This window comes from Nannospalax galili, unplaced genomic scaffold (assembly GCF_000622305.1).
Source record: "Nannospalax galili isolate Female #2095 unplaced genomic scaffold, S.galili_v1.0 scaffold124, whole genome shotgun sequence".
NCBI lineage: Eukaryota > Metazoa > Chordata > Mammalia > Rodentia > Spalacidae > Nannospalax > Nannospalax galili.
Window position 1 is genome coordinate 1236401 of NW_008352485.1, and position 11452 is coordinate 1247852.

The 11452-nt window shown below is 40.2% G+C and overlaps 1 pseudogene; it reads left to right on the forward strand.

The window, feature by feature from the left end:
• Positions 1-7649: 7649 nt before the first annotated feature.
• Positions 7650-11174, forward strand: LOC103747202 (annotated as a pseudogene).
• Positions 11175-11452: the final 278 nt, after the last annotated feature.

An 11452-nucleotide genomic window follows, 5' to 3' on the forward strand; every position in this document is an offset into this window, starting at 1 on the left:
GACAGTGATTCATTGCTACTGTCATGATACTAGCTGGAAAGAGGTCAGATGTCAAAGTTCAAAATATGACTTTCTATCACATGTAAATCAGTTTTTCACCATTGTGAAATGAAAACGTGGTAGGTCAAACCATCATAAGTCAGAAACCATCTCTGTGTGTAAACATAAATATAATCATTTTATTATACATAATACTATCTGCATTATGTATAATGCATATTATATGATATGTATATGAAGAGATTTATAAGAAATAGGCTCAAGAGTCTAAGGCTACCACATGTACCTCTGCTCAAGACACAGCTAATTAATGGCACACTTGTAGCTCAAAGGCAAGCAGTTGAGAACCAGGAGAGCCCATGGTCCATATGAAGTTTTTGCTCAGTCTGATGGGGAATTTTTACTTGCTCAGAGAAATTAATATTTTTGTTCTATTCAGGTCTTCAACTGATTGGAAGAGCCTATCCACATTATAGAAAACAATCTGCATAAATAAAATTTACTAATTTCAATGCTAATCTCATCTTCAAATACTCTCTAAGTTGACACATAAAATCAACACAGAGACATAAAAAATAACATAATTACAGCTTTAAATGCAGAAAAAGCATTGGACAGAATTCAGTCTTCACAAATGATGTTTTAAAATTTTAGGCAAACCAAGAATAGAGATGAAATTCCTCGACCTGATAAAGGACATCTACAAAACAACCTATAACTGACATCATTCTTTTAAATTTTTTTAAATTTGTATTTTATGTGTATGAGTGTTTTGCCTGCATGTATGTAAGTATGTGCGATGTCTATGGAGGCCAGAAGAGAGTGTCAGATCCCCTGGAACTGAAATTAAGGATGGTTGTTAGCCTCTGTGTGGATACTGGGAACCAAATCCAAGTCTTCTGAAAGAGCAGCCAATGCTTTTAACTGCTGAGCCATGTCTCCAGGCCCCATTTTAACTGACATCATTCTTAGTAGTAAAGGACTGAATACAATCACAGTTATGGTATCCACTAGAGAGAAATGAAATATATATTCACACCAAAATCTATTTATAACTTTTTGTAATAGTTAGAAAAGTGGAAACAAACCCAGCATCTCCAGTGGATAAATGAAATTATTGATAGGCATTATGACTTGCATGAATTTAATGATATTATATCCCGCCACCATACCTTCCTACCAAGATAGACTGTACCCTCAAACTGTGAGCCAAATAGACCCTTCCTCCCTGAACTGGCATCTTGTCAGGTGTTTGGTCACAGCTACAAGAAAAGTAACTAGTACAGTTGGATTCCATTCATATGGCATTCTGAAACATAAAAACTACAGTGGTGAGGGAAGGTAAGTGGCTGCCGGGGGTTAAAGCTGGGAGGAGGATTTGTTACAAAGGACTCCCAGGGATGTTAGAATTGTTCTGAATACTGCTTGTGCTGATGGTTACAAGACTCTAAGCATATGTAAAAACTCATAGAAATGTTGATGAGGAAATACAGTTTGTAAATACTAATATTGTTTGTAAATCAAGACATTAAGATTTAAACTTCTGTCAGTGGGTGAGAAAAAAATTTAAATGAAGAAAAACAGAAAAATTCACCTTAAAATGCTTAAATGTGCATTATTTGTTGATGAATGGAGTCTGTAAAACTTAAACTTTTTTTCTTATGGACATTTGATGGTTAAAATTACAGTTGTCACATTTCTTGAGTATAATTAGATGTAGACGAGCATTTTACATTGTTTAAAAAGAGGCAGTGGGGAAGAAATGTCAGGGCTTCTCCGTCTGGTTTAAATGATGGGTCAAGCTGTACAGAAATCTCTATGGTTTTGGAAACTGGTATTTGGGACCCAATTGTCCAATTATCTGGGCCATCAACCTTAGGTCTGGGCTGTCCACAATGATACTTTCTGGGCCCAAGGCCAGTAAAAACCTTGACTGACGTCAGGAGGCCAAAACTTGGGAGGGAGAAAGGGAGGGATCTTCCTGGCATCTGCGGCTGCCTTGAAGGAGATTCAGCTTATAGTGCTCATAATAAGATTTTTCACCTCTCCAAACCAGTTCACTGAGGTACTGCACATGGGCACTTGATCAAATCCCCAGTGTATGCTCAGAAGAGTCCAAAGTTAACTGGAGGGCTTCTATCTTTTCTCAACAGGCCACAGTGGCATGATGCAGACAGTGCTGTGAAATCTGAATGTGAATGAGGAAGGCCTCATCCATGGCAGAGCCCACAGGCAAATTCAGCTCTGCTCCAGGATCATCAGCCATCACAAAGAGGTGCCACATTCCCTACAAGTGGAAGAGAATCTTTCTTCCAAGACCTCTTCCTCAATTAGCTAGAGATAAGTTGCCAAAGATCATGTCCCAGGTCACTGCTGGTTTACAACTTGAACATAGATCCTTACAGTAGCCCACATGGGCTGATAGGAAGGTCCTGGAGCCCACTCACGCTGAAATATCTTCTGTTGACCTCCACAGGTGCTCAGATGCGTACAACATTTCCTTGGTACAAGGTTTTGGAATACAAGAGAGAATGGGCATGGAGCAACTACTGAGCTACCACTACTTAATCCTGGAGGAGAGCTCTGGGAGATGGGACTGAGCACTTTGACAAAGATGAAAGTGTAGGAAGCCAGAGAGTGAGGGGCAGGTTAGTGCACAGCACACAACTCAGAGTTCTCACCTGACATCTGACCAAAGTGGCTCTTTTCTCCAGAAGCATCTCTCAGGAACCCACCAGCATCCACCTCCCCTAGTCACTACACAGAGTTAGGGAACCAGTACCACAGTTCCTGCTTCCTGGCAACTGTTACATCGGCAGAGAACCTGCACGCCAGATTGAAATATCAGAAACAGCTATCATTAATAAACAGGGGACTTTTATTTTTACATAATGAAAAGCAAATGGGTCAGGGAGTTTGAGAGGGGAATGTGTGGGGATAGAACTGAGGCAGAACTCAACACCCTTTATCTAAATCATTATGAGGAATACTTTTGGTGAGACTGTATTTCAGAAATCATTTTTCAAAAGAACTTGGAAAATGAATGCTTTCAGGAAAGCTGGGAGAAGGCATTCCTTGGAAAAAAGAATGGAACAGGATAAAGTATTTGAATATCAATGTCAAGTGGCATCAAGACAAGATAGGTGGGTGAAGGGTAAAACCAGAGCAGGGTGTAGCCCAGCATGGAATAAGCTTCAGCCCATCTCCTTGTTGTCCACTTGGTGTGGGATACCCACTTGAGATTGCTAGCTCCTCAGAGGGAGCTACTTAGAGGGATTCCTTCTGCTTGGGCCTGGAATCCCAGCACCCAGGGTTTAGAGGCTAAGCCTCGTAAACTGTTGAAAAGCTCCTGGTCCATGCCCAGAAACCCTGCAGGCTCACTCGTCAACATTCCTCCCTATGCCTTGCCAAGCCTTATGGGGGGGTGACTGAATTTTCCACGTGACTTCTGTTTCCTTTTTAGGTTATCTTTGGGGACTGTGTTTTCAAAAACATTTTATTATGGAAACTTTCAAATTCACTCAAAAGTGGAGAGACTTGATGCATGGGCCTGCATGTACACATCACCACTTCCCACAAGTATTAAACTGTGGGAAGTTTAATATAATCTTGTTTCATCTATCAACCCAAATCGCCACACACCCATATACACTGTATTATTTCAAAGCAAACATCAGACATCAATACCATTTTGTCTGTAAATACTGAAGTGAGTATACCCAAAACAGTTAGTTGTTTTCAAAAGATAAAAGCATAGTATTATTTCCATATAAAATTTTTAAACAAAAAGCTCTTAGAACCATTAAATATTTGGGATTTCTTGTGAATCTGAACGGTGGGGCAGGGTAGGCAAAAGGTACAGTTAGAGTTCAAGCTCATGGTTTCAGAATGAGGCTATCTTAGAAATCTGGCCTCCAAGAATCCACTGTCTCAGCCTTCAAGTCTCTGTCTATTTGCCTTGACTAAAATAGAAAATAATCTGGCTGTGTTTGGCAGCTGCCCTTGAGCTCTTACTTTTTAGCTGCCTGGTCACAAGTAAGTCTTGGGTCAAGAATTGGAATGGCAGTGCTTTATCAATGAAATATGAAAATAGCAAGAACTTGTATAGGCAATGGTAATATAGTGTGTCAAACATCCATTTTGCAATAGATGCTCAGAACTCTTCCTCACTCTGATTCTGAATTTAATGATGTCTCTGATTTGGAAACTTAGCATCCAACCTCAGTTTTCCCTCTGCCTCCCTAGGCCATGACTATCTTTGTTCCTCTCCTTTCACTTTTAAACTATCTGTACCACTTTATTTGAAGTAAGTTTCTTGTAAATAGCGTATAGCTGGTTCTGTTGATCATTAGCGAATTTAGATCATTTACATTTAATGCAATTCTTGTATGTAAGTATTTGAGTCTGCTAGTTTGTTGTTCCCTATGTTTCATTTTAAAATGTTTTTTAAAGATTTATATTTATTCATGTGTACATGTGTGTGCCTGCATGTCTGTATGTATACTGTGTGTGTGAAGGTGCCTTGGAGGCCAGAAGAAGGCAATGAAGTTACAGGTAGCTGTGAGCCACTCAATGTGTGCACTGGGAACCTAATCTCAATCTTCTAGAAGAACAATATGTGCTCTTAACCACTGAGCAATCTCCCCAGGCTCTCTCTCTGTTTATTGTTTCTCTGTTTTCACTTTCTTGTTTTATTTCAAGTTAAACACTTTAGAGATGTGGTTTGAATATGAAATGTCCCCACAGGCTCATGTATTGGGGGTTTGGTTATCAGCTAGTAAGCTTTTGGGAAGTGACTGGGTTCTCAGGGGCCTAATCTGATCAACTAATCCCTTAATGGATTCAAAATATAACTGCATTATTGAGAGGCCACGAAAACTGGAAGTGAGAACTAATTGGAAGAAGCAGAGCACTAGAATCCTGTTCTTAGGAGCTGTGCCCAGCAGTGGCTCTTTCTGTATTCCCTTTTCTCTGCTTTCTATCTGTCATGAGGTAGGTAGCCCTGGCCATGCATTCCTGTTGCCGAGATGTTACATCTCACCATGGACCTGGGTTGTATACCAAATTCTCTGAAACCTTGAGCCAAGATAAATCCTTACTCCCTTAAGCTACTATTTTGGGGTATTTTGTCAAAGAGATTTAAAGCTAACTGCTGGTGAAATTCTGTTTTTATTTATTTTCTGTATGCTTTTTCTTAGTGTTGCTTCAGATACTGAAATATGAACAAATAATTTGCCAGTATTTCACCACTTCAGGTGAAATGCAGAAATATCTCTATTTAGGTATCTTTAGCTTTCCCACAACCTGTACAAATAAAATTTTCTTAAATATTTCCTCTCTAAAGATTAGCACCACAACAAATGATGCTATACTTTTTGCTTCACCCATCAAACTTAACTTTAAAAGTCTCAAGAGAAGGAAGGTGTATTTTATTAAAACTAATTTTACCTCATTATTGTTTCTTTCTTTCCTTCTTTCCTTCTTTCTTTCTTTCTTTCTTTCTTTCTTTCTTTCTGGTATTTCAGCTTTCCTTGTATCATATCCTTTGTGTTTGAAATTTTTCCTTTATTTATTCTCCCAATGCAAGCCTTCTAACAAATTCCTGGTTTTCTCCTATCTGAGAATGTGTGTGTGTGTGTGTGTGTGTGTGTGTGTGTGTGTTATACATGTGTATACGTATGTATGTTTGCATGTTTGTGGCACACAAGTTTGCCGTTGTGCGCATGTGTGTGTGGAGGCCAGGGGTTGACAGTGGATCTCTACCCACATTGTTCTCCACTTCATTATTGAGGCAGGGTCTGTCTCTCACTGAACCCAGAGCTCACCATTTCAGGTAGTCTAACAAGCCAGCTTGCTCCAGGAATCCCTGTCTATACCCCCTGAATGCTGAGATTACAAGGCATCTTTTTGTGAGTTCAGGGATCTGAACTCCAGTCCTCATGCTTAAGTGACAAGCACTTTACTCACTATCTCCCCAGTTCAAATTCCTTGATTTTTCTCTTTATTCCTGGAGGATTTTTTGCTTGATATAGGATTTATTTTCTTTCACCAATCAGAAATATATCATGTCTTTCTTTTCATAATTTCTCTTGAGAAATCCATTCTCATTGGAATATGATGTCCCACTACAGATAGTGTCATTTGTTTCAAGGTTTTTTTTTCTATTGCTTTTAATAGAACTGCAATTAGATTCTTGAATCTAGAAGTTTATGCCTATTGACAAATTTAGGGTAATTTTCATCATTGTTTCTTCAAATATTTTTGTTTTGCTACTCTCTTCCTGTCTCTTAAAACTCCGACAACACAAATACTAAAACTTTTGTTATTGTTCCACAGATCCCCTCAGACCATGTTCAAATTTTTTCAGTACATTTTCTGACTACTGTCAAAATAATGTAATTTCTCCTCACTAGTCTCCAGTTCACGGACTCTTTTCTTTCTTACCTCGTCTTTGTTATTCAGCATATTCAGTGAGGTTTTTTTTTCTTTTTCCTTTAGTTTTTTTTATCTAATTTCCATTTCATTTTTATATCTTCCCTTTTTACTCGAGATCTTCTATTTGTAACTTGTTTCAGGCATGTTCAAATTGCTTATCGGCGTGCTCTTATAAAGGTTGCTTCAGAAATTCTTCTCAAAATATCCCCCAAACCAAATCATTTCAATGTTTGTACCTGTTGGTTATTTCTTCAAGTTGTAGTTTTCTCAGTTCTTGGTATAACAATATTTTAAAAATTGTGTCCTGAATATTTGGATATTATATCATGAGACTCTAAGTTCTATTTAAAATTTCCACTTGAGCAGGTACTCACCTGTTTACACTTAACATAGAGATCCAGTCTACTTTATTTGTGTGCTGCCTCTAGGCCAACTTGAAAATCTGGGTGTCATTCCACACTATAGTTCCCGGATATTTTTTGATGCAAATTTTGATCAGTTTCATGTGTGGGTGGCCTGAGGTCCACTCAGGACTTCATGTACAGGTTTAGAGTTTTCCTGTCTCCAGCCCCCTTCACCCTGAACTCCTCCTATAACTCCAACTAGAAAGGAGGATATGAGGAAGACAGAGTGGGGGATGTAGGTAAAATAGCATGTGCTACTTTTTCTGGGTTGGGGATGTAAGCCCAGGTTTCCACCCAGCCTTGCTGGCATCACCCTAGCATGGAACCAGTGCTCCTCACTACTACTGGGTAGAGGGGTGGCAAGAGGCAGTTGAAATCAGAAAGCATTATCAAATGGTTACTGTTCTTCTAGGCAGCCCTTTATTTGCCCTGTGGCCAGAAAGAGTAGCATTTTCTTGAGGCTTATAAGAAAAAAACACTTGTACTTCTTGTTTCCAGGTTACAGATTTCTGAAATGCTCAATATAACATATATAGATAGGAGTCAAAGGCAAGCCCCAGGAACATCAACACTGTATGATTCCTTAGGTTCAGAAACCCTTAGCCAGTTGAATTCTTTCCAAATTTCTTTTGTTTAGTTACTGTTATTGTTGTTTTGAGACTGGGTCTTGCTGGGCATCCCGGTATAGTGTCAAACTCAAGATCCTTCTGCCTTGGCCTCCTGGCTGGTAGAATTATAGGGATGCCCCACCATGCCTAGCACTCCTTTCTACTTTTTAAGTCTTCCTATGTTGATTTGTTGTACGATGGCATGGATTTCAATTATCGTTCTGGAAAGAATAAGGATAAGTGAGCTCCTTTCATTAGTCAGCATTCTGCCACTGTGACAAAATAGCTGAGAAAATCAACTTAATAAAGGAAAGTTTCCTTCTGACTTGTGGTTTTGGATGCTTCAACCCACAGGCATTTGTTATGGTCGATCTGGACCTGTGGTGGCACAGTACATCAGGAAGGGGAGCATGTGGTAGGAGGAGATGCTTAATTCAGAGTGGTAGGGAAATGAAAAGGAGAGAGAGGAGGGGCCAAGATCCCAATATTCCTTTCAAGGGCACTGCCCCAATGATGTAACTTCCTTCTAAAGACTCTGCCACCTCCCAGTAGTTTCAAGAGCTGGGGGCCAAGCCTTCACCCTATTGGGCAGCTGGGGAACATGCATGCTCATTTACTAGTATTTTAGAGATTTAGAGCCCCCTTGGAGGACTCTCCTGGGCAAGAATAGGATGCGCACCTCTCCAGTGAGAGGAATGAAGCCTTGCTTTGCCTCTACCTTGGACATAACCACTCCCTCTGGTGTTAGGAAGTTGTTTCCTGACTTGGGAAGGTTCCTCTGGAAGATTCAAGGCTGTAAACGTCTTGGAACTGAAATGGGAACACTAACTCTGTTTTGTTCTAGCTGACTTTTGCTTTACCCTGTGTTTTTGCCCAGCCATTCCCACTGCAATTACAGTGGCAGAACATCTCATGCAGACAGTTTCAGGGAGTACATTGTTTCTACAACACTGGGAAACTTACAAGTAGCCAGGTAGCACATCCAGGTAGCACATCCTCCCTCCCAGCTACACCTGCATCCCTCTGGAGCCCATTGTTCTGCAATTCTGAGAAACTTGTTTTTACTTTATTGGAACTTTTTGTTAACTGAAAACCTTTGTTAACCGACCTGCCCCATGGTCTAGTGTAACTACGGTGACCTAATGTAACTATGGCTATTGACTTTGCCCCTGGGCATGATGTAATTGTGGTTTTAAGCTTTATAAACCCTGCCCTGCTTCTCCTCGGGGTAGAGAGTACTTTGGGCCATAGCCCCCTCTCTGACTGCTGGCTGTTAATAATGGACTCCTAATTAGACCATCAGTATGTGATGCTCCTCTGTGTATCTCAGTATTACAGAACGACAATGGAATACTTTGGATTGCTCCATCATAGCTAAAAATGGCTGCTGGCGGAGAAAGCTTGGTTTGCCTCTCTGCATACTGCTTTTCACTATGCCAGGGAAGGGAAGTCATTACTTCTGCCCCCAGAACTCCAGAGCTCTTAATACCTAGAGTCTGAGAAAGCCAAACATTGGGAAAGAAAATAAGTCCAGATCTTCCCTTTCAACTCTGTGATCTGTCAATAACATTGACTCCCAAAATCGTTATAAGCGCAGGTGCCTGTTGTTTTTCTGAATCTGCATTTTTGTTCTAAAAATATAAAAGAACAATCATAAGTAATGATAAAAATATATGGCAATAGATTCATTAAAAAATAAAATGTGGCAAAACAAGAGGCTGAGGCTTGTGTCAGTGGTAAACCAGTTTTCGCTGGAGTTTGGGGAAGGAAGTGACTCGGTTGGGCTCTGAGGGGAAAGCTCGAGCCAGGTGGACACTGTGCCATCAGCACCGGCAAAGAAAACTCCAAGCTGAGGGGCAAGCTGTCCTCCCACGCATTCTTCTTGCAGACCTGCCAGGAGTATAAGAAGCACCCGACTCCTCGTGTAACTTCGCCAAGTTCTGCAGGAAGTGCTCCTTGAGATGGAAGACCATGTCTGCGAAGAAGTCAAGGTTTGAAGACATGGCCGAAGGTGATAAAGCTCGTTGCGTCAGGGAGATGAGAATTACGTTCCTCCCAAAGGGGATAAGAAAGGGAAGAAGAAAAACCCCAGTGCGCCCAAAAGACCACCGTCTGCCTTCTTCCTGTTTTGCGCTGACCATCGCCCAAAGATCGAAAGTGAACACCGGGTCCTGTGTGTTGGAGATACTGCAAAAAGAAATTGGGTGAGCTGTGGTCTGAACAGTCAGTCAGACATAAACAGTGTGTGAGCAGAAAGCCACCAAGCCAAAGAAGTATGAAAAGGATATTCCCGGGACTTACCAAGGGCAAAAGTGAAGCAGGAAAGAAGGGCCTTGGTAGGCTAAGAGGCTCTTAGAAGAAGCTTGAACCAGAGGATGAGGAAGATGATGAGGAAGGGAGGAGGATGAAGAATAAACAGCTGTCCTGTAATATGTGGAGCTGTGTGCTCAGGTAATTGTTTTTCTAAGAACGTGAAATTCAAGTGCAGCTCAACATTAACATCAGTATAAAAAATTGTAAGATTTTTGTACAGCTGATGGGAGACTTTGTAGAGAAAATACTTTTTAAAAAATACAGGTTGTAGTGATTTTTTTTAGTATAGTAGCAGAGTAAACTTCATAGAAATTTGTGTTGCTAGTAAATTTGGGATTTTTTTAGGAGGTCACTTTTTTTGTTTTTTAAGAAAAAATTCATAATAAAATTATGTATATTAAAAAATAAAATGCCATTTGAGATTGCAAAGATTCTATTTTATAACAGAACAAACTACTGTTCCAAGTCACCTCTTATCCCCTCATTTTTTAGTTGTTAGATTTACAAGTTAGTTCTTCAAATGTTGCATCTCCCAAAATCTTCAAAGTTTAAGTCCTGTCATTCACAAACCTTCCCCCCCAGATTGATCTTTCCAGAAGCTGTTTATTTCCACCCAAAAGATGCTCACAGCTTTCAGCCCACAGCTCTTCCAACAGTGGAGCCCAGGTGTCTTTCTGCCTTACCTCCTCAGCAGCCCTCCTCTGGGGTTTTGTAAACTTATTTTCCTTTACTCTCCCTACTCCCCAGGAGTTCTCAAAAGCTCAGCTGACCCTCTGTATCCAAGGGTTCTGTATCTGTGGATTCAAGAAACAATGGTTTGAAAATAATTTTAATTGTATTTATGTTGAATATATGTGTATATATAGATGTTTATTCACATCACTATTCTCTGAGTAATATGGCATAAATAGTTACACATTGTGGTAGCTATTATAAGTCATCTAGAGATGAGTTCACAAGTTCACCTCTCATGCTTACAGAGCCTCTGCCTACCTTCCCCTCATCCATGTGTAGATTCTATGTGAACACTGCATTGTTTAATAGGAGAGACTTAGGCATCCATAGACTTAGGGAGTTGTAGAACCAAGCACCCATGGATACCAAGAGATGGTTTAAACCACCTGAAAATTAGTGATTACTGAGAATTAGTGATTACCTAAGATAATTCATTTTTGTACCTGATACTATATGGGGCAGGAGGGATACAATATCATCATATCTTTTTAACACTTTAAACACTTTGTGTATGTTTAACCCTAGTGCCTGGGGTGGGACACAGCCTTATGAGTTGTTGGTCAGGGAGACCCCCGATGCCCCCAAAGCAATACAAGCTCTTGTCATTCCTCCTAGCTGTCCACAAGAACTAGATGATAAGACTATATTACTGAAGATGCCACATACTTTGATTGTATGATATAAAGAAATCAGGTTGAAAATGAGCTGGAAACTCCCTGCTTACTAGTTTTAAAGTATCAGAAAGTGCTATGCAGGCTGCTAAGGGAGAAAAGGAATCAATGGTGTTGTCTAGCTATGAATTCTAGGAACTGTAAGACCAACCTGCTGGGCAACTTGTGTCCACTTGTGCAATAATGGAATAATTGTTATGGGGGGCAACCAAGCACTCTCTGATTATATTTGAGGCCCATTCCACCAGAGGGAATCCATGCATGGTACTGTAAACCTCGTCAAACA